The sequence below is a fragment of the Macaca mulatta genome, chromosome 13, assembly GCF_049350105.2.
Source record: "Macaca mulatta isolate MMU2019108-1 chromosome 13, T2T-MMU8v2.0, whole genome shotgun sequence".
NCBI classification, from domain to species: Eukaryota; Metazoa; Chordata; class Mammalia; order Primates; family Cercopithecidae; genus Macaca; species Macaca mulatta.
The window spans coordinates 91,457,695-91,482,441 of NC_133418.1; the positions used below are offsets into that span (position 1 = coordinate 91,457,695).

The window sequence follows — 24,747 nt, forward strand, 5'->3', positions numbered from 1 at the left end:
ATTTGTGAAAGCAGATTATTAAAGTCATCTGAAACTAACTCTTTTATATCTTTCAACAAAGTTACCTTACCTGTAAGGCCTTTCCTGCCCTATTTAAAACAACGCACCTCTCAGCTCTCACCCACCTCTCACTTGGCATGTCCTACCGCCCTTCCTGGATTTATTTTTCTTCATAACACTTAACACTATCTGACAAACTATATGTTTTACTTGTTTATTTGTTTTTAAATCTCTGTAGTGCCATAAACATAAGCTCCAAGATTGTAGAGATTTTTGTGTTTGTTCTCTGGTATACTCCTTAACGCCTAAGGTTTTGCTTCTCACATAAAAGATACTCAAAAATTATTCACTAAATTAATGAACGAGTGGATTAGTGGATGAGGAAATAAATATCATGAAACTTGTCACAGGTTTGTCTTTGAATATGAGTATATTTATGTGAGTGTGTATAGATACCATATATTTTTAAGAGACTATTTTTAAAGTTTGTTTACTAAATCAGCTTTAAGTAAACATCACTGGAACAAAAATTTCTGCCAGTTTTCTAAACTTAATATAATCGCCTCTATTAATCATGAGAACTTGCCTTTTCCAAGACATTCTGGGGCAGAACTTCTCTGATTCCTCTAATGTCAACTCTATCAGTACCCTTAAAAGTCAAGATTGAACAATTAACAAGTTTGATTACCTTCAGGTGTATACAGACTTTTTTTTTATCCTGTTACTCACTGAACAGTAGACATATTACTTAGAACAAATAGGCCTAGACTAAATTGTTTCTCAATTCGAAACCAAAATTATTCAACTGAGCTGTTTGGGGAAGGTGTTGACGTCCCCATAAGGGGTTAGAGATAACCTGGAACCAAAGACTCATCACCATGTTTAGGGTTATATTTCTGATCTGCAAAGAAACTGGCACATCATGGGCCAGGTGGGCCAGGCTATCAGGTTACAATCTGTTTCTGCAATCAGTAGATGTGTCTGAGTCTCTGCTCCGCCTTCTGTCACCTGCACATTTACCTGAGATCTCATTTCCTACGTGTGGACATTATTGTGTCTACAACTGCCTTTTTCAAAACAAGGCTTCTTTATTACAAAAGCAATATACACTTATTATTTAAAATAGGACATTAAGGAAAAAGTTATCCTTAATCTCATCATCCAAAGATAACTCCTATTAACATCATAGCATGTTTCTTTTAGTTTCTCTAGGCATATTTATTTTTTGATGAGAATTCTTACATAATTTATGACAATTTAAAGAAATACTTACCTGTTGTTTCCATACAGATAGAGTTCCAAATCTGAAATAATTTTAAGGGCAGTTAGCACCATTGGGAAATGCACAGAAGAAGCAGTCTGTAGAACTGGTTTATTCAACCTGAATGGTAAGTACTTTGGAGAACCTGACAAAAGAACAGAAAGAAGCCGCCGTACAGAATTAGATCACGATAACCCCAAAGAATCCACATTGTGTTAAAGCATTTTCAAAAACTTTGAGTTATAGGTGGTATTTGAGATTTTGTCTAAACTTCACCCACAACATCAATTAACAAGGGCAAATATTCAAAATAGTTATTTGGTAACACAATTTTTTTTTAATCAAGTAAGCTTTTTTCAGCCTATTAAAAACCCACACATGGGACAAAGCCAAGTTCTACACACATAGTATAAACGACTATTTCATGCAAATGTACTTTTATCAGTGGATTACTCATTAAGAATTTCCAAACACTGACTTTGAAATGTTAGTAAATACTTAAAACGGTCTGTGGTCGTGATCACTAAACTCTGACCCTAAATCACTACTGATTGTCTCAACACGAATGTCAATGTTATTTTAGAGCAGGTTGTTTAGTCTCCCAATGGGGACTTAAGGACTTGCTGTTTGTTTAGGACTTGCCGTAGTGTTGATAGGTGCTCTCCGGCTGCGATGAAAATTATTGCTCTCCAGCATAGACATTTTCTCCCAAGTCTGAAAGGGACACAATAAGCCAAATTTCTCCCAGGGTTTGAATTATTTCTAAAAGAAAAGTGTTATTTTTAAAGGGCAATAGAGTTTTGTTGGGTGTGATTTCAAAGGCTATGATATGTTCCTGTAGCAAAAGGACGTTCATTAACATGACTTGTGAAGCCTCTGTTGTCAAAAAACATCCTTCTGAGGTTGCCTAAGACAATAAGAGCTGTGCTCCCAATTTTAGAAATAATAAAAGGAAGCCAATTCCACGAAACTGATCATTAACAGATAAAAATGAGCATACCAGGCTCTTGACTCAGAACCTCTCCATTAAAAAAAATTGGGTTTCAACATTAGGTAACCGAATGGGGAAAGTCTGACTTATCTCTGAGTAAAATGCCATAATGCTGTGTACTTTATTAGACTGTTTAAGGAGTTAGTGAGGTCACATAAAGTGAATCCATCATGGAGCCTACAGAATGCTGAGTGCTCAATGTGAAGCTCACACTACTTCTTCCCTTCTCATATTAAAAGTCTTTTAAGTTGAGGCCTGAAGTAGTGGACCAATTTGTAGAAGTGACAGGGAGAGAGATGTTCATTTAGAGAAGAGAAAAGATATTCTAAGAAAAAATACGGTGACACTGGAGCACCTATTAGTGGGCCAGGGAGGCTCACCAGCTAGGGACTCCAATTCCCAAAGGTTCTCAAGTCAAAGTTAGGTCATGACTGTCAGAGATGTTGTAGACTAAATTCCCAGACGGTGTCTAGGAAGTATGCCAAAATGACAGGGAAGCTTTCTCCTGGCTCTAGAATTGTAGGATTTATAAGGTGAAATACTGTAACTAGTAAGTGTTTAACAAATCGTTTTGAAATGATGTTGGCCATATTAGAACTTTCAACGATTGTCTTGTCTATCATATTATCTCTATTCCAAGATAAAAGAATTTCTTGAAGATCCTTCACTGCTAATGGCAGTTATTATCTTTATGCATAAATGACTACATAAATATCTTTACATTTATACGACCTCCATATGGAGACAAAGAGATTTTTCTAAATGACTATAAAACAAGTGGTAATTGTTACAAACCTTGAAGTCTTAAAGATTAATGCCAAAGATGTCAGCATTCATTGTTCTGGAAATATACAAACTTAATTTCTCTTTATCACCACAGACATGAGATTTTTTTAAAAGTTCTGTGATTATATTACCTGATACTCCATAGGAGAATTGAGATTGAGTTTAGTAAATGAAATGATAATAAAAACTCTGAAAGATAATTAATTTTTTTGATAATACTTACCAAGGATCTACTAGACACCAGACACTGAACAGAACACTAGAGTGGCTGGTAGAAGGGGCTGGTGTTGGGGAAGGGAAGGATAAATAGATAAGCAAGACAGACACAATCCTTGCCTATATAGTCTAGCAAAGAATGAAAGGAAGAATTACAATAAAATATCCTGTGGAGCACAGAGCAGGTAGGGAGGGGCACTAATTTAGTCTAGAAGCCTGAGGAGTTTTAGCTTGGTAAAGAAGATGGCAATTACGAGAAATCGAAAAGACATTTAGAATGACTAAAATGTTATGGCAAGAGATGAGACTAAAAAGTCAGTAGAAGTAGCCCATGACAGTATTGTAAGCTTTAGTAAGGAGTATATACTTTATCCAAAGGGCAACAGGAAGCCATTGTTTGAAAGGAGAGTGGCATGATCATATCTGGATTTTCTTTTTTTCTTTTTTTTTTGAGATGGTCTCGCTCTGTTACCCAGGCTGGAGTGCAGCGGCGTGATCTCAGCTCACTGCAACCCCCGCCTCCCAGGTTCAAGTGATCCTCCCACCTCAGCCTCCCATGTAGCTGAGATTACAAGCATGTGTTACCACACCTGGCTAATTTTTGTATTTTTAGTAGAGATGGACATTTCCCCATGTTGGCCAGGCTGGTCTCAAACTCCTGACCTCAAGGATCCACCCACCTCGGCCTCCCAAAGGGCTGGGATTATAGGCATGAGCCACCGCACCCTGCCTGATTTTCTTATTATTTCATTTCCAATGGTATCTTAACGCCCTCTTCACCATATCAAGCAAAGCTGGGTGAAATGGGAGCTAGGATCTGTGCCCTGGTGAGGACACCACCTAACAAATGCCAGCCCTGTTTTAGTTCCGAGGCTCGGAGTTATGGAAAGTGTGACTAGATCATAATAATAAAAACTCAGAATTGCCTCTTGAATGCAGGGGAGGTTTATATACATTGTTCCAGAAGTTATCTGAAATAATTTTAGAAACATGACATGGGTGGGTAATACAATAGACCAAAGAACAAGGAATACTAAACTTCCTCTCAACAACAACAACCAAACAAAAGAAAACCTCCAGAAGAAGAGAAACCTTAGCCTTCTACTCTTGACAGAAATAATCCCGATAATTCTGGTTCCTTTCTTCTCTTTTCACAATGGCTTTTGTACATTTTCTCCTCTTGATAAACCTCAGAACTGTATCCATCATACCTTCTGGCAGATGACTGTGTCTCCTTTTTAGAGTAAACGGAAGTTGCCAGACAGAAACTTCCTTGACTTCCTTCCATAAAAATGACAACTTTACCTACATGAATGCCCTTTTTTGGGGTCTCTCCTGCTATTGCATTGGAAGAAGTGGCCCTCTTCTTTATTCAAAGTCATCCCTCCACCTGTGCATGGATCCCTTACTCTTGTCCTCCCAGGGACCATGTTACATGAATTAACTTCTCACTCTTTTGCCTCTTCCTCCAATATTTATTTTTCCTGCTAAATCTTAGCACTTAAAGATGCCCAGGTCTTAACTCAGAAGTCTGTAATGGATATCTAGAAGTTAACTCAAAATTTCTCCTTGATATGATCAAGGGAAATCATTGAAAACAAAATTTCTCCTTGGAGTCTCAGGCATCTCTAAATCAATACGGCCAAAATGAACTCATCATTTTCCTCCCATAAACTTCCTTCTCCTCCCCTCCACTCTCAATTTCTCAATTGCAGGAGAATAACACCATCACCCAACCAAATATCTAGCTAGAAATCTGGGAATTACCTTTGATTCTGATCATTCCCCATAGCCAATGGATCAGTAAATCTTTCTGAATCTATTTTCAAAAGAAATTCTGCAACCAACCACTTCTTTCCCATCTCCATGGACACATGCTGGTTTAGACAACCATCATCTCTTGCCTGAACGATTTTAACCAATTACTAACTGGTTTCCCCATCCTCAGTATAGGTCTTTACTACAATGTATTCTCCATTCTGCAGCTGGAAGAATCCAGATATGGGCCAGGCACGGTGGCTCATTCCTGTAATCCCAGCACTTTGGGAGGCTGAGGCGGGTGAATCACTTGAGGTCAGGAGTTTGAGACCAGCCTGGCCAACATGGTGAAACCCCATCTGTAATAAAAATACAAAAAGTAGCCAGGCATGGTGGTGCATGCCTGTAATCCCAGTTGCTTGGGAGGCTGAGGCAGGAGAATCGTCAAACCTGGGAGGCGGAGGTTGCAGGGAGTCGAGATCCTGCTACTGCACTCCAGCCTGGGCAACAGAGAGAGATTCATTTCTCTCCTATCCTTTGACTTGATCCAAAATATTTCATTCTGGTAACTACCACCTGAGCCACCTTTCTTATGATCCCCACCTTCCCTAATAGGCTTTCTGTATCTCTGCCCCACCACTCACACTCTCCAATGCTCTCATTAACTGAGTCTTGCTCTGCCACCCAGGCTGGAGTGCAGTGGTGTGATCTCGGCTCACTTCAACCTCTGCCCCCCAGTTTCAAGCAGTTCTCCTACCTCAGCCTTCCGAGTAGCTGGGTTTACAGGTGCACACCACCATGCTCGGCTAATTTTTGTATTTTTAGTAGAGATGGGGTTTCACCATGTTGGCCAGGATGGTCCTGAACTGCTGACCTCAAGTGATCTGCCCACCTTGGCTTCCCAAAGTGCTGGGATTATAGGCATGAGCCACTGTGCCTGGCCTCAGTTGACTGTATTTGAAATTCTTTGTTTATTTCTGCATTGGTCTTGTTTCTGTTTAAATTTGCCTGCTCATTCCTTTCAAGTTCACTCCTCTGTTCTTTGGATTTCTCTTTCTACTTCATTTTCTTCAATCAGGTGTTCTTCCCAGTGTGCTCTACCAAAGTCATACTGTCATCACTGTCAAACTTGTTTCTATCACAAACCTACTGGGATAGTACGAATATAAGAAATGGGCCCGGTGCTCATGGCAAAGTTCATTCATTGTAAATGGATCACAACTGATGACATGAAGACTAAAATCTCCCATATTTATGGATGTTGAAGCAGTATATCCAAGGGTTATTTAACAATGACAGCAGGAAGGAGCCATGGTTAATACAGTAATTTTCAACTCTAAAAGAAATTTTTTGTCCTTCTTGCATTGGGTGTGTTTATTTAATGTGATAATAGGATTTTCCTAGATTTTAATATTTTTGTTGTTTGTCTGTTTTATCCTGAAAAGAGATTTCACTAAGTTAATGGGGAATTAATAATCAACATTGTGCTGGACTTTAGAAAATGAAGTAATAACAGCATCTACAAATACCATTTGTTGGTGGCAATGTAAATGTGACAGATACAATGTTGGGAAAATTACCTACATTATCTTTAAATGTTTTAACACCCTGAAAGCTAAGTCTTATTTTCTCCATTTCATGGATAAGGAAATTGAGGCCTACAGAGGTTAAATTACTTGTCCAGTATCATGTTACTAGTTAAGTTACAAAGCGAAGTCCATCTCCAAAATTTATGTTTTTCAACTACCCACAAAAATTTTAGCTGTTGTTAAGTCCTGCCCATTAGATCAATTTCCAGACATTGTCTAGAACAAAGGTTTGTTATTCCCTCTGTTTGGCTGGTAAGCATCCTATCACTGGCCCCTATTGTCTGAAAATGAATAACCTTCACTATTACAGCAAGCTTGGCAACTCAGGGAATCACTGGTACCAAGTACTGAACAGAAGTCAATAACCAGCTCAGAGCTCATCTCACAAGACCTCGCTGCATTTTCTGGTAACAAGTAATAAGGCTTAACTGCATTTTATTTATGTTTTCTTGGTTACTGGTATTGAATATTGGCAATCAAACCAACATATTTACAGCTACCTGCCACAAGTTGAACAAGAAATGAGAATCTTAGAGAAGCTTTAGTAATAAATACCATGAAATTCCAAAGTCCCACCAAGGGGATATTTTCCTTGCATTTGGCTGCAGCCAAACATAGCAGGGAAATAATATATACACGTTCTAGACACCTGCAGTTGGATGGCTTCCAGATGGACACATTCAACCACATTGAAGGATTATGACCTACTACAGTAACTCGAGTGTTCACTTTCTAAATAATACCTCAAAGTAAGACCCAGAACTAGGAAACTTGAACCTCAGAAGTTAACATTTTAAACTTTAGGAAAATCATTTTTTTAAAGATCAATATTTTCTTCTCTCAAAAATGCCAATATTATATTCCTAAGAATCCTGTTGGCCGGGCATGGTGACTCATGCCTGTAATCCCAGCACTTTGGGAGGCCGAGGTGGGCAGATCACCTGAGGTCAGGAGTTCAAGACCAGCCTGACCAACATGGAGAAACTCCATCTCTACTAAAAATACAAAATTAGCTGGGCATGGTGGTGTATGCCTGTAATCTCAGCTACTTAGGAGGCTGAGGCAGGAGAATTGCTTGGGCCCAGTAGGCGGAGGTTGTGGTTAGCCGAGGTCGGGCCATTGAACTCCAGCCTGGGCAACAAGAGCAAAACTCTGTCTCAGAAAAAAAAAAAAAAAAAGAATCCTGTCTGCGGTCCTAATGCTCTGGAGGTACCTGGTCTCAAATTCCCTGAAATAAAGTCACATTCCCTTACTCCTTTCCTTCAGAGTGGATTTGATGCTGATCATAATGGTGGTGGTGATGGTGTTGATGATGATGATACGGAGAAGGAGGAAGAGGAGGAATCATTTAGGTGCTCTTCATGTTGGTCACTGTGTTGAGGTTTTTCCCCAACAAACTCTGGGAGGCCAGGCCCCTCCCAAACAATCTAGCAATAACTAAAATGCGGCTAAATCTTGCTTGTTACTTAATTCTCGCAAAAAAATGCAATGAGGTCTTGTGAGATGAACTCTGAGCTGGTTATTGACTTCTGTTTAGTACTTGGTGCCAATACCAATGTGCTCTGCCTCATGTGCTCACTATGAACAGGAAGGCATTTTTAACAACTGCATAAGTAAAATTCTTAGGGATCATCCCACTGCATCCAGATGACAATCTCCAAGGATAGAATCTACACAAAAGAGGCTCCAAGAGAATGAAGACATTACATAGAAAGCCTCTAAAAAGCAAGAGAATGTGAACAGAAGTCATAGCCTGGACCACAAAATCTCTCCTAAACTACCATCACTCTAGGATGGGAGTGGAAGCTGACTGTCACGAAAAACAAGGGAAAGGATTTGAAAACAGGAATTTTAAGTCGCTACACAGGAATGCAGCAAGAAGCACTAACATAATGAAAGACTGCCTTTAAATGGACCTGCAGGTTCTCAGAGAAAGGCATTAGTTTGGCGGGCACAAAAGCCAACGTTTATTGTCTATTAAACATTAAACACAATGTTTATAGCAATAGGCTGGAGGTATAGACAGCCCATTCTCAAGAGCATACAATCCCATGCAGGAGACATAATATAAATCAGTTATTATAAACCAATGAGTCCATTAAGTCTGGTGACAGAGACAGATGCCCAGGGCATTGCAGGAGCACAGAAATGGGACCGAATTCCACCCAAGGAGATCTAGGAGGCCTTCTTGACAGGAAAGATACTAAGCTTTATGGGTCACAAAATTACAATGGAAAATACAGGCTAAGTCCAATAGTGTCAGACAGTGAGGTGTTTGGAAATATCTGAACATGATTCCAGAATTAGGCATAGGATAGACAAATGCAATTTGCAATCCGGAAATTTATCACTATGTGAAAAATGAATAAGAACACACGTGAGACAACAATATTTAGATTAAAAGCTGATGACAGAGAAAATGTTTGGGGTCAGGTAGGGATACATTGAGTTCTGAACCATCTTTGGATATTTTTAAAGGTACGAATAAATGAAAGGATTGTAAAAAGCGTAGGGGTTGCACAATGCTGCTTTATTTTTATTATTAATTTTATTATCCAGTTTCACTATTGACAGTGATAAGCTTTAATAAAGATTTCCTTTACCATTTAGACACTAACTTTGTATACACAGATATTGAAGATGTAATATAAATTTCTCTTTTCTAAGAGAAACTGTACTATGTTATTATCTAAGTGAAAACATTTTGCTCCTATTTAGAAACCCATGTGTTTATAGTACTCTTTTATGGGATGGTAACGTCTCAGTTTGAAATTACTTCTGAAATCAGGGATTTGGAGCTAGACTTTTTATTGGAACCAATTAACGGTAAAGTACAGAAACAAAAAAAAGTGTGTTTAAAATTATTTCTGTGCTTTCAAATAAAGTTACACAGCTTGAAGCCCATAATTAGAAGGTTCCACTTAATGACTTTGTCATTCCCTTTTATTTCAGTTGTTTTTCCTGCAGCAAATGGTTCTTCTTTTCTCTAAAAGAAAAACAAATCTCAAGAGGCAACGATATCCGTGTTTCTCCCATCTAAGACATCAACTAATTTCACCTTACTCCTGAAAAGAACTCACAGTCCATACCTACAAAACAAGAAAATACAAGTGACTAGAAAATGTATGTAGTATCTTAGGTCCCATGTAACTTCTCTGAGGCTCACTTTCATCATCTCTGACATGAGATAAAGACTACTACTCTGCCCTCCTTATCAGAACAAAAAAATTCATTTCAAAAATGTTTTAAGAGTACAAATCACAGTGAGAAAAAAGGAAGTCCTAAAATTGTGAAATGTTCCCAACTAAATTTGTAAAGTGGTTATTTGAAATTTAGAATATATATTTTCCATTAGAACAATATTATAAGTGGAGTAATAACAGATTTACATATGGGAAACAGTCTGTCAAAATACTAAAAGAGAACCTTGGGAGTTCTTAAGAATTTTAGAGGTTGATAAAGTGGTTTGTTAGCAGGCCAGATTAGCTTTCAGAAATGCCACAACTCTGAGAAACTAGGGTTTCTGATGGGTATTTTGGACTCATTAGTGCATCTAGAGAGACAGAGAATGAGAAAGAAGATAGAGGGAGAAGCAGCTAGCTTTCCATAAAGTAAAGGTTGAAGAGTTAGAGGAAGGCTGGGCATGGTGGCTCATACCCGTAATCCCAACACTTTGGGAGGCCAAGGCGAGCACATCACCTGAGGTCAGGAGTTCGGGACCAGCCTGAACAATATGGTGAAACCCTGTCTCTACTAAAAATGCAAAAAATTAGCCAGATGTGGTGGTGCGTGCCTGTAGTTCCAGCTACTTGGGAGGCTGAGGCAGGAGAATCCCTTGAACCCGGGAGGCGGAGGTTGTAGTGAGAAGTGACCCAAGATTCTGCCACTGCACTCCAACCTAGGCAACAGGGCAACAGAGGGAGACTCAGTCTCAAAAAAAAAAAAAAAAAAAAAAAAAAAGAAAGAGACAGTTAAAGGAGACCAAGGAATGGGAATAAGGATGTTGTTGGTAGGTTGTAAAAGGAGGAATTAATGAATTGTAATTTACTAAAGTGTGAGCAAATTAAGACAAATGAAGGGAAGCCCAGAGTGAACTAATTTCCCCTGACCTGCCATATGAAGGTATCTGCACCCCCCTCCCATCCCCCCACCCAGAAACAGCACCATGCCTTTCTTCTCTCTTCACCAGCTCCTTGGTATAACTGTCTAGAGTTCATGTGTCTTACCACTTCTCCTTCCTCTAGCTTGTAACTCCCCTTGTGTTTCCTCTATGTAGGTAAACGTGAAGTGCCTTCTGGCCAAAACCAAACACTAACAAACAAACAAAATTTAGCAACCCTCTACTGGCCATCTCTCCCATCCCTCACAGTCAAGTAGAATTTGCTGGTTCTATTTGATCCTCTCTTTAGACCATCCAAATCAAGCTCTGTCTAACTCCCCTTCTACTTCCTGCCCTCATACTCCACTCAAACTACTCTGGCAAAAGTCATTACACCCGCTAAGCTCTCTTCATTGTCTTCTTACGCTAAGGTTCGGCCGCAGTATAGTACTTCTTGACCACACCCTCCCTTAAATTCTCCTTTTGGCTGGTTTTCCTGGCAACATCTCTTCCTTGGTTTTTCTTCCATACCTCTGGTCATACCTTCTCAGTCTCATCTGCAGACTCCTCTCCTACTGCTAGCCTCTAAACTGCCAACGGTTCTCAGGTCTCCACGCTGAACTCATACACAGAAGTGGCTTCAACTACACCTCCATGTTAATGACTCCAAACCAGAGAGCAGCTACACGTGAACTGCAGAGGAAGGGAGTAGGATTTGGAGACAGGCGGACTTGGGATTGCATCCTAGCTCTTCTACTTACTAGCATGTGACTTTGGGCAAGTTTTACTTAACTTTTGGGTAAGTTTTCGTATCTCACCCTCATTCATTGCTAGTAGAAATGTAAAATGGTACAGTCACTTTGGAAATGAGCTAGGCAGCTCCCCCAAAACTTAAACATAGAGTTACCATATGATCTAGCAAATTCATTCCTAGGTACATACCCAAGAGAACTGAAAAATGTTCATAACAGTACTATTCATAATTTCTGCAAAGTGAAAACAACCCAAATGTCTATCAATCAATAAATGGATAAACAAAATGAAGTATCTCCATACAATGGAATATTATTTAACAATAAAAAGGAACTAGGTACTGATACATTCTACAATATAGATGAACCTTGAAAACGTTATGCTAAGTGAAACAGGCCAGACACAGAAGGCCACATATTGTACAACTCCATTTATAGAAAATATCTAGAATAGGCAAATCTATAGCAACAGAAAGGAGATTAGTGGTTGCCAGGCACTGAGGGAAGGCAGGAATGGGGAGTAACTGCAGTGGGTTCACCGTTTCTTTTTGGAGTGATAAAATTGCTATCCAATTTGGAGAACCTTGTGAATACACTAAATACCACTGAACTGTGCATTTATTTTATTTATTTATTTTTTGAGATGGAGTCTTGCTCTGTCGCCAGGCTGGAGTGCAGTGGCGTGATCTTGGCTCACTACAACCTCTGCCTCCTGGGTTCAAGCGATTCTTCTGCCTTAGCCTCCCAAGTAGTTGGGAATTACAGGTGCGTGCCACCACGCCCAGCTAATTTTTGTATTTTTAGTAGAGATGAGGTTTCACGGTGTTGGCCAGGCTGGTCTTGAACTCCTGACCTCAGGTGGTCTGCCTGCCTCGGTCTCCCACAGTGCTAGGATTACAGGCATGAGTCACCATGCCCAGCCTGAAGTGTGCACTTTGAAGGGGTAGGTTCCAATGGTATATAAACTATGTCTCAATGAAATAGTTTTAATTAATTAAAGGATATGTGGGAATGTAAAATGGTACAGTCACTTTGGAAATGAGTTAGGCAGAATATAAAGGACATAAAGAATATGTCCTCACTTTTTTTTTTTTTTTTTTTTTGAAACAGAGTCTTGCTCCATTGCTCAGGTTGGAGTGTAGTGGCACCATCTCGGCTCACTACAACCTCCGCCTCCCAGGTTCAAGTGATTCTCTTGCCTCAGCCTCCTGAGTAGCTGGAATTACAGGCATGTGCCACCATGCCCGGCTACTTTTTGTATTTTTATTAGAGATGGGGTTTCACCATGTTTGCCAGGCTGGTCTCAAACTCCTGATCTCGTGACCTGCCTGCCTCGGCCTCCCAAAGTGCTCGGATTACAGGCATGAGCCACGGCACCCACCCGCTTCTCCCTTTTTTAACCTGCTGTATCTCCTATATTTTCTTCCTTGGTCTGTGGCTCAACCTGCCTCCCAGTATTCCATGCCAGAAACTTGGGACTCACCCTAGATTTCCTAGCACCCTCTTTTGCCATCCCTCATGCCCGAGTCTGATCACCTACCTCTCAGTTGTCTCTTCTTCTCCCCCACTGCCCTTCATCTCCACCACCTCTCCTGGGTTCAAGCTGTTGTCCCGTTTCCCCTGGCCCACCACAATGTGTCACTCCTCAGACTTCCAGATGGGTTCTCACTTCCTGTTTATCTCCCCTCTCTCCTGGGGCCAAATCAATCTTTCCAAATTATCAGAGTGATTGCGGAACTCCTCTCTCCAAAATTCTTCCACAGTTTCCTGTGGTCTTACACAAATAGAAAGTCCTTTCCACGGCATACAAAGCCTGCCCCTGCATTCCCTCCTTCCTCTTTCCTCTCTTTACTCCAGCACACGTGATACTGCTGTGAAAGGGAGCTCCGGTTTCACAGACCCCATGCTTTGCACACATTGTTTCTTTATTCTTCTGAATGTCTCTCCTCTCCCAATACTTACGCTTGGCAATCCCCTACTCACTTTTCCAGAAATCTCCTCCTCCCTCCTCACCCTTCCAGGTAGATTTTGGCACTCAGCATACTGACTTCCTTTAGCTTTGTAAAATTTATGTTACTGAATGGTTCTGTTGGTCTCTCCACCGGCTTAAGAACAAAACTGTATTTTTTCTAGCCCCTAGCCCAGAAGTATGCCTGATATCTTTATAGGACTACCTTTCTCTGCCATCATATTCTTCTGACATGGTCTCTAAACTTCAAATTGGTTTCTTTAATTTTCTTCTCTAATCTTATCTTCTCTTTTTTTTTTTTTTGGATTTGATATTTTAATGCGGCATGTAATTCTCTGAGTATAGCTCAAGGCATAGGTGATTTGACCCAAATCAGTTGACCCTTACAAGTGATTTGGGTCAAATCATTTATGTAAATATTTCAGAGTTTTTAAATGCCGAGATTTTGCTACTAAATTAACATTGTGCATTGAGAGACCAAAAACGGGTTTTTGTTTTGTTTTGTTTTGAGACAGGGTCTCACTCCACTGCCCAGGCTGGAGTGCAGTGGCGTGATCTTGGCACACTGCAACCTCCACCTCCTGGGTTCAAGCAATTCTCCCACCTCATCACCTTTCGAGTGGCTGGGACCACACGTGCGCACCACCACACCCAGCTAATTTTTGTATTTTTGGTAGAGATGGGGTTTCACCATGTTGCCCAGGCTGGTCTCGAACTCCTGAGCTCAGGCAATCCACCCACCTCGGCCTCCCAAAGTGCTGAGATTGAGCCACCACGCCTGGCCAAAAACTGGGGTTTCAATCACTATATAGAGTGAGGATTAGATGTCTGGACAAGGCCAGGGAGATAGGTGGTTTGCCTTAGGGAGGGACTCACTGTTCAGTATAGGGCTAGGAGGAATCTTAGGAGGGGAACAGAGGTCAGAAATGGGAGGGGGTTGGAGATGAGCCTAACCTTATTCTTATCTTGATGTTTTATTATTGAATATGTTTATTCCTTTTATATTAACAGGCCCATAATGCAATTTCAAGATATGCTTTCCAATTTTTAGTATTACAGATTGTTAAAGAGAATAAAATTACAGTGAATACTTCTCCAGTCACTTTCTTGTCTGTTGAATAAACACTTATTTCTGTGCCAGACACTGTGATTAACACCATGGCAGAGGTACACGTGTATGTCAGGCACAGAATGTGATCTCGGAGGCTTGAGGATCTAGAGAGGGGGCACACATGGACAGAAGTTACGATCCAGGGCATTATGAAAGAGTTGTGAGAGAGGTAAAAACAAGGTGACTCACGGAACCGAGCTGTGCCTAGCCACACAAGCAGGGATGCACTGGGCAGAGAGCAGAAGGAGAACGCTGCACACAGAGAAAATGGCACTGAAGAAGGCAGGGAGGCACGGAAAAGCAGGAATGCTCACAGGATGGTGAGGTCTTCAAGTTGGGATTAAAGCATATATTTGTTCATTCTTTCACTCAAAACCATTTTGGGCCAGGCACGGTGGCTCGCGCCTGTAATCCCAGCACTTTGGGAGGCTGAGGCAGGCGGATCACGAGGTCAGGAGTTTGAGACCAGCCTGACCAATGTGGTGAAACTCTGTCTGTACTAAAAATACAAAATAAGCTGGGCGTGATGGCGCATGCCTGTAATCCCAGCTACTCAGGAGACTGAGGCAGGAGAATCGCTTGAACCTGGAAGGCAGAAGTTACAATGAGCCAAGATCGTGCCATTGCACTCCAGCCTGGGCGACACGGTGAGACACTGCCTCAAAAAAAAAAAAAAAAAAAAAAAAAATTCATTTTGAAGGAGAGAGGGACTATCATGTTCTGAACATCATAACTAAAGCTTCTGTGAGAGCCCATGTGACATAACTCACCATAGCCCTTCCTTGCGGGCCTTACACATTGTACTCGTTCTTTAATGAGTTCTTCTGTCATGAAATGAGAACTAGTTTAGAACTAGGTTAAGAGCCTGGACTCTACAGCCAGACCACTGGGATCAAATTCAACTCTTGAACTTTCTAACTGTGTGGTTTGGGGGCAAGTTATTTAATTTACTGTGTGTCTGTATCTTTATCTCTATGATAGAATAATACTGATGTCTGTGTTGTAGAGTTGATATGAGAACTAAATAAGTTAATAATAGATAAAGTGCTTATTAACTGGCACATGGTAAGCCTTCAATGAGTGTTAGCTGCTGTTATTATTATCTTGGTAAGGGACCAAAAGCTGCCCTCTACCTAGGGATGCAATGATTCCTATTTCTGTCACTCCTCTCAAATTCATAAGCCACATATATATTACTTACATATACCCATTTTGCAAAGAAAGGAAGGAAAGAAGGAAGGAAGAGAGGAAAGAAGGACTGGAGAAAGGAAGGGGGAAAAGGCAGTGTAGGCTAGAAATTTGTGTCACGAAATGAGAACTAGTTTTAAATCCCATTTCTGCTATGACTTAATCTGTATTTTCTTAAATGAAAATTCTATAATATGCTTCTTACTCTGTATTATTCATTATTTTGGTAGGTTAAAATTAGCTATCTCTGGGCATACCACCCAAACCATTCAATGATATCTTTATTGATCAATTTACTATCTAATTTTTAAGAGGTATTTATTAAGCACACACAGAAAGTACTCAAGGGCATACAAAGACACATATCTTCCCACAAAGAGGTTAAAGAGCAGGAGATTTCAGTAGATACATTTAGAAATGTCAGTCATAGACCAATGAATCTTGAATGTGATCCAAATCTGGAGATTGCATTTATTCTTCTGTGGAATGAAAATAAATGCATGTCATGTTATTAATGTCCCTAAAACAATTTGGGGGAGTGGATAGTACACAAAAACATTTCCACCAGAAGTTTTGCTAACAGATCTACTAGTCATAATAAGGATGCTGAAGAGTTGAAATAGTAAGTGAAACCACGCTAGGACTAAAATTAAAAAGAGAACCTCATCAGCTTCTGTGGTAATTTGTGGGGATTTCACAAGTCTGCAAGTTCACAATTTTAGACCCTTGCCAATCTTTATCTCACCACAATATCTCATTTCTACTGGCTTCTTTTCAAACTTTGTTTCTAATCTCTAGGTCAGGAAATGGGGCATATATATATTTATTTGATTATCGTAGCACCCTTTAACTATTAATCATGCAAAACTTGAAAGTATTCACCAAGCATTTAGGTAAAAAGATACTTCTCTAATACTAAATGTAACACAAACTATTTTATTATTTATTGAAACAAAAATACAAATTAAAATGTACAAATCTGACAGTAACTTATTACTACGTACTTGAATTGGGAGAAAAAGAAAAAAGTTACCATTAAAAAATCAATGAGTAGGAAAAAAATGCTGAAATATCTAAAGCTGTATCTACACTTGAAATGTCAAGAAATACTCAAGACCCAAAACGTATCGCTTTCATGCATCTAAAGCAATGTGATGGGAGTACAGGTTTGTTTTTTTGTTTGTTTTGTTTTGTTTTTGAGATAGGGTCTCACTCTGTCACCCAGGCTAGAGCGAAATGGTGCAATCTTGGCTCACTGCAACCTCTGCCTCCTGGATTCAAGTGATTCTCCCATCTCAGCCCCCTGAGTAGCTGGGACTACAAGCATACGCCTCCACACCTTGCTAATTTTTGTATTTTTTGGTAGAGACAGGGTTTCACCATGTTGTCCAGGCTGGTCTTAAACTCCTGACCTCAAGTGAACCACCCACCTCAGCCTCTCAAAGTGCTGGGATTACAGGTGTGAGCCACTGTGCCCAGCCCAAACATTTATTTTTTGACAACTAGAAAATTCCTCATGTCATCTAGATATATCCAGATCTCCATATCTTTGTTGTAACATAGGCCCTATCTGAATCATTCTAATGAATTGTTTATTAAGGACCATATTCACAGCAAGATGACTACAGATGCCATAAGCCTGACATCAGCAATATCTCACTTCAATGTGCTATGGATCCTAAAAAAATCACGCATTCCATATTAACCCAAGAACTCTGGCTCTGATGCTTCAGGAATGAAATGCAAGAGCAGAGTTCCTGTCCACACGCTATAAACATTGTCCTCAAATGCCTTGCTTTTTAAACTTTTTTCTCTTTATCTGATAAAGCCTATTTAAAGACATACAAATAATGAACCACGAATCTTTGTACTTTCTCCAAATCGAAGATGGTGCAAGCTAATAAGTTCCACCTCACTCAGCATCTACAGGTTATAAACAGATTTAGCCCTTAGATGTATGTTTTTTGTTAGGCCCATACAGGATTGGCTCTCCCAGAGTTTCAAAAATTTTGAATTAATTGTGAAAATTTACAAATCTGAACCTTTACTTTAAAAATCCAGTTTTCTAGATTCTTGTGGAAAAACTGGTTCTGCTAATTTTAGGGCTGCATCTCCATGAGGCGACATTTGGATGGAGCTGAGCAGCAACTGACTGACTCCCAGTTCCCCAAAGTCCCTCCTACCTTCTGCTGTCTCCCCAAATTGAGACCAAGTGACATTACCATTTACCATCCCATTAAGTGCCTTTTCTCTTTTAGTAGATTTAAGAGGAAAGTGAACTATCACTTGTTCCAAACAGAAATAATTGTTTTCTTTTTTTAAGAGATGAGGTCTCATTATGTTTCCCAGACTGGTCTCAAATTTCTGGGCTCAAGCAATCCTTCTGCCTCAGCCTCCCAAAGTGCTGGGATTACGAGCATGAGGCACCATGTCTTGTCCAGAATTTTTCTTATTCCTAATTAGTTTCACTCATTACATCATTATAATATCTTCCTGGTCCTGTAAACCAGGGGTCCCCAACCCCTGGGCCATGGCGTGGTCCATGGCCTGTTAGGAACCGGGCTGCATGGCAGGAGGTAAATGCGGGTGAGGGAATATTACTGCCTGAGCCCTCCCTCCTATCAGATGAGCTGCGGCATTAGATTCTCAAAGGACCTCAAACCCTACTGTGAACTACACATACAAGGGATCTAGGCTGTGTGCTCCTTATGAAACTCTAATTACTGCCTGATGATCTGAGGTGGAACAGTTTCATCCCCAAACCATCTTCCCAACCCCTACCGCCTGCCCCATCCATCAAAAAATAGTCTTCCACAAAATCAGTCTCTTGTGCCAAAAAGTTAGGGATTGCCGCCGTAGACATCTGCACTTACAAGTGCTAGCTCAGGCTCACTGGGCTGCCTACTGACACCACAGATGCAAAAGCTAAGGAGGATCTTTCAAAGTGCAGATCTTTGGAATGTTACTGTTTGTGGACTGGACAAGGAAGAATGACAAGACAGTTACTACGCTTACTTAAGCCTTCTGACATATGTTTACTCAAAACGTAATTTCAAATTGCAAGACAAATTTCACCTCTTGCCTGAACAAGAAAGTAAATTCGGAGATTTCTGCAGCATTTGTCAAGCTTGGTTATTCTAATTTTTTTTTTTGTTATTTATTTCCACTTGTAATATCCTCTACATGTCTAGATTGCCTTCAAGTTGTAGAGTTTCCTCAGATTTCTGGTTTATTCTTTTATATTAATAGAAAAAGTTATCATAATCAGCAAAATAGGCAGTCATTAATGTTTTCTAAAGAGCAGGGGACTGGGTGCCAATGCCCCCTCAGTACTTTACTTTGTAAACATTTAGAGAAACTAGAATGTACATTGGGCTACCTGAAAAAAAAATATGTACCTGTTCCTGCTTAGAGGCAAACATTTTCAGATTCCACACACTATAGTGAGTATATAGTTTCACTCTCTCCCACTTCCTCTCCAGGTCGGTTTGGATTTGTTGACTACAAACTACAAACTGGATTTGTTGACTACAAACTACTTTTCCATGTCAGACTCAAGGAAATCATAGATATTCATCACTGTAGACCCTTCAGGATAATTTCCTGTAGGATAATTTCTAGCCCTTAGAATGAGTCACTTGTATAATTAGAGACTATACAAGTTGAACTGGTACTCTACTTTTGTTGTTGTTTGTTACTCTAAAAAGAAAAACCAGAAACCAGGGAAGGGTTATTTACTGGTCAGTGCAGCTGTGAGCCTTGGTGTCTAAGCACCTGGTTTCATCATCTTGGTCATTCACGTCTTCTGATAGTGTTTTTAGTCTACACAGAGAAAACCGTAGCTCCAATAGAGAAAGAAGTTGTGCTAGTAGGCGACACGGAATATTCCCACTTTTTAAGGGGATTTTTTACTTAGTTGCCAGTTTAACTACCTCATGCTATAAAGGAGAGCCCCAAGGCCAAAATGATAAGGTGATTTGCCTAAGTTGTAAATGGTGAGTTCATGAAAGAAAGGAAAATATTCCATCATAGTGAACTTCTATAGAATCCAGATTCATACTGAGGCCTCTAAGACATAAAAAGTATATAAGGCAGTAGGCTGATTTTGAACTAATGCACTTGCTTTAAAAACATCTGGGTTTTCTGACACAAAGTCACCCTTTGGCCATTTTGATATGGAGAAATGAAACAGCTCTATGCTATCATCAGTCATGGAATTTCTGCTCACTGGTCTGATTTCAAGGGAACCTATTTTTTTTAATTTTGTAAAGATTATTGCGGTCATCTCTCCTAGTCAAAGCCTTTTTTTTTAAAGTCAGCAGTCTGGTCTAAAACAATAGCAGGGATTTCAATAAAAAGCTCTAATCCCTGGCTGTTGGGTGCCGGGCATCTGAAGCAGGTCTGGATGTCTGTGAGATGGGTGAAGGTGACTTGGTAGAGGTGAGCTTGAGAAGGTGGAGTCTGGGAACTCTAAATGGGTCTTGGCACAAACCATTGGTTCTCTGGCTCCAACACTTGGGTCCTGACACTGTTCATTTACTCCTATCACATTGAATCCCACAGATTTTTCTGGTTTCTTTTAGCCACTCAAACCTTGGCTTCTCTTTTTAACTATTCCAGAAAAGACTTTCAAGTGCTCCTCTGCACAGTCCAAACTCACTCTGACAGCACCAGTAGGGACTCTGCCCCTGCTCTCCCAGGTGTTGGACCAGCTAGTCTGCATACCGCAGCTCTCACTGTCGTTGTCCCCAAATTCTACCCACATCAGACAATGGCAGCTTTCTCAAGAGGGATAGGGATGGGGTAAGTGGATTTGTCTGGAGCAAATGCTTCCCACATATCAGTTGTTTAGGGCTCAGGTGGCTCCAATCTTAGCCGTGCGGAGATACTTGCCTACTTTACTAAACGGATGATTGTGTCTAGGAGGATGCATGCCTCTTATTAAATGCTTAAAAGGAAATTCAAAGAGGCCCCTTGGTTCTAGTAGACAACCAGCCCAGTGAAATGAACACCTAAAGAAGAGGTACACACTCAGCATGATGGCACATCATCCTTCTGGGTGACCTTCATACTTCACCCTGTCACTGCGGACTCATGAAGCCTGGGCAGAGCGAGCCAGGTGTGATACTACTGGCTGACCTGCTTCGGTGTACCAAGGCTCTCATACACCTCCCCAGAACATTCGCTCACTGGAACGTTCCCCTCCCCATCCTGGTCCCTCCATGGATCGGTAAGCGTGAGCACAGCTACATTACAGGCCAGGGCAGCTTCCAGGATAGAGACCTGTCTTAGCCCAAGCTGGTATAACAAAAACCCATAGACTGGATGGCTTAAACAACAGAAATTTATTTCTCATAGCTCTGGAGGCTGAGAAGCCCCTGGTGAGGACTCTCTTTCTGGCTTGCAGATGGCCACCTTCTTCCTGTATTCTCACATGGCAGAGGGAGAGAAGTCTGGTGTCCCTTCCTCTTATAAGGACACCAGCCCTATCAGAGATTACAGCCCCACTCTTGTGACTTTGTTTAACTGTAATTACCTCCTTATAGGCTCTTCTTCAAATACAGTCACACTGGGGGTTAGAGCTTTAACATGTGGATGCTGGGGGCACAAAATTCAGTCCACATCTAGGCTGCCAACCAACGATCGGAGATCTGTACAACCCTGAAATCATACACAGAATTTTGTGTATTTGTGTCCATGGGCTTCTTTCTAGGGTAAAGGCCCATAGCCTTCCTTGGGGGCTCGAAGGGGGTCTGTAATAAAAGTTTCATAATCTCTACTCAAACACACAAAGGCCAATTGCCCCAGAGGATTTCTGAAGAAGACAAAGGGAAATCAGTATTCTTGAGGTTCTACCACTCAATGTTATTTTTTATTACCTTAAAGCAAATGAACTTGCCCAATGCAAAAGGGGAGGAAAAATAACTTCACCTCCTGATTCTCACCATCAGCTGTTTGGAGTCACAAAAATTTAAGATACTGAAGTTTTCATCTCCTCCCAAGATTCCATGAGCAACCTCAGACTGAACATTCAATTCTGAAAACAGGTTTTCTCTTTCGCAGAAGTACCTATGATCCTGTCCAGGTCTAGATCTACTACTCCTGACTCCTGCCCATGAAGTTGCCTCCTTCTCCACTTTGTTCACCCCCGTTACCCTTCAGCACCTTGGCCAGATGCCAGAAAGTCCATTGTGCTCTAGCCTAGGCCTCAGCCAGGGGCTACTGTGCTGTGCTGTCCACCATCCTCACCTGGCACCTCTCAGTGCAGGGCAGCTAAGAGATGGCTACAAGGCTGCATAAACAATTATATAATTCTAGCCACATCACAAAAACACTATCCAATGGTAGCTTTCAAATAAGACTTATAACAATGAGGACTGTTGATATTTTGTTGGCTCACAAACAACAGGAGTTCGGACGCAAATGCAATGTAGTCCTCAGACTAAGGAAATTGATAATGCATGCGATCTCTACACCATCTTGTGTGCAATTCTGTATGTAGTTAGTGTCTTTCTCCACAGGATATTAAAAAGCAATTACCTTTGTCCTTTAAAATGCTTTGGCAAGTAATAGCATTATTTCTATGTTATGAATAAATAAGTTGGAATACAAAAAGATTAAGTATTAATACATTTCCAATTGATTAATCAATCTACCCGTCAACCAATAAGCAGTTATTAAATAGTATCTTGTTTCTTTTTTGTTCTGGGTGACACTTAAGTGTTACTTTTTTTATTTTTATTTTTTTTGAGACAGAGTCTCGCTCTGTTGCCCAGGCTGGAGTAGAGTGGCACGATCTCGGCTCACTGCAACCTCTGCCTCCCAGGTTCAAGTGAGTCTCCTGCCTCAGCCCCCCAAATAGCTGAGACTATAGGCAATGCACCACCACGCCCAGTTAATTTTTGTATTTTTAGTAGAGATGAGGTTTCCCCATGTTGGCCAGGCTGGTCTCAAGCTCCTGGCCTCACGCAATCCACCTGCCTCGGCCTCCCAAAGCTCTGGGATTACAGGTATGAACCACCTGCCTAGTCTAAGTGTTATCTTTTAATATAATAAAAGTGTAACTCTGACAACAAAAGCAGCTAACTCTTACCCTGTCACAGAAAAAAACAATGTGTCTGTTTTAGGCCCAGTATCCAAAGCTATCCAAATCATTCTTTGCTGGCTAAACAAATATATCTCTACCTTCCAGACATTATGCCAGGGCCTGGGTATCCAGCAGTGAATTAAACAGGCCAGGTGAGAAACTATGTGTGAATCTTGAGTTGCAGTTACATATACAAATTGGAACTCCAGGGAAAGATCTGAGATGGAATTTACAATTGGGAGTTATCACCAGGTGAGCAGCATTTAGCGCCATGGCAATGGTTCAGATTGCTCAGGGAGCAAGTATGAAGAGGCAGGACTAGAGGACCCACTCTTAAGCCTTGGGCTTTGCAACATGTAGAGGTCAGAGAGGGGAGGAGAAGCAGCAAAGCATCTTGAGGAGCTCCTGTCAGAGAAAGAGAAGGAAAACTTAAAAGCACGCTGTGCCATGAGGCCAGGGATAGAATGGAAGCTGAAGCTGTCAATCATGTTGAATGCTACTGCGAAGTTAAATAAGAGGAGAAGGGGAAATTATCTGCTTTTTAAAAATTTAATACAAGAAGGTCACTGGTGACCCTGACAAAGGTAGTTTTACAGAACTGTGGGCAGAGGCTAAGTTGGTGTGAGTGCGAGAGTAAATGAGAAGCAAAGAAACAAAGATAACGTGTGTAGAATATGAGCGCAACAAGTTTGTTTAGAATTGCAGTGAAGAGAATTTGGCAGAGGTTGTGGCAAGCAAAGGATATTTTTATAAGATGAGAGTTACTGAAGCACACCTATGCACTGATGAGGAGAATCTAGCAGAGGAAGCTGAAAACTCAGAAGGAAGAGAAGATAACCAAAGGGAAGCGGATGGGTTCCAGTTACAATATGAAAGAAGGAAGAAAAAGAACGTGGTTACAAACATGGCTAATAGTTAGTAAGGGGAACATGAGAAAGAATCTCACAAATCAGAGATATATAGTCATCAGATTGGCAGCAAGGGTGTATCAGATCAGCCTGCTCTGATGCCTTCAGTTCTCTTTTCCTGAGTTTTTGAAGATGAAAAAAGCCAGAAACAGAGAAATGAACCTCCCAAGTCCCAGGATCAACTGTCCCATGACTTATGACCTAAAGATCCTTTGTTCTGTCCTAATCAGCAATGTGTCAGCTGGGAGCAGTGGCTCACACCTGTAATCCCAGCACTTTGGGAGGCTGAGGCAGGAGGAGTGCTTGAGCTCACAAGTTCAAGAGCAGCCTGGCCAACATTGTGAAACCCCCTTCTTTACAAATGATAACAAAAATTAGTCAGGTGTGGTGGTGCCTGCCTGTAGTCCCAGGTACTTGGGAGGCAGAGGTTACAGTGAGCCAAGATTGCACCACTGCACTCCAGCCTGGGTAACAGAGTCAGAGGTCGCAAAAACAAAACAAAAACAAAAACAAAAACAAAAAAAAACCAGAAACAACAATGTGTCCCTCATTGCTTTGAATATTTTCCTGCTGGCTAAATATCAGTATCCTTGCCTGCCAACATTTGATCTTTTGGACACCAAAGAGTGCTGTCAGCCTGTGTTGTGAACCACTCAACGTGGCTTTTCATTCTGAAGGACTGGCCATTTGACATCTCATTTCCACCCTGACGCCGATGCAGCAGTATTTCTGCAAGTGTATTAGGCCATCTCCACTTACTGCTCAGCAGCAGACAAGCAAAAATGTTGCATGTAACTCATCTAAAGTGTCTTTGAAGGAGTGTTTGAGTGAGATTTTTAATTGTTTCACATAGATCGGGATTTCTCAACCTTGGTACTATTGACATATTTGGTTGGATAATTCATTGTCATGCAGGGCTGTCATGAGCATTTTGGGATGTTTAGCAGCATCCTTGGTCTCTACTTACTAGATGCCAGTAATACTCCACCGCCACTCCCAGTGGAGACTACCAAAAATGTCCCAAGACATTGC

General features: G+C 40.9%; 1 protein-coding gene across 2 annotated transcripts in view; it reads right to left on the reverse strand.

Annotated features, from left to right (window-relative positions):
• The window catches only part of RASGRP3 (RAS guanyl releasing protein 3), an 87,112-nt gene that overhangs the window by 50,629 nt on the left and 11,736 nt on the right, over positions 1-24,747 (reverse strand). For both annotated transcript variants that reach the window (XM_015112055.3, NM_001261700.2), the window contains 1 exon segment: positions 1,274-1,406. The gene's annotated coding sequence lies outside the window, so the exon portion shown is untranslated.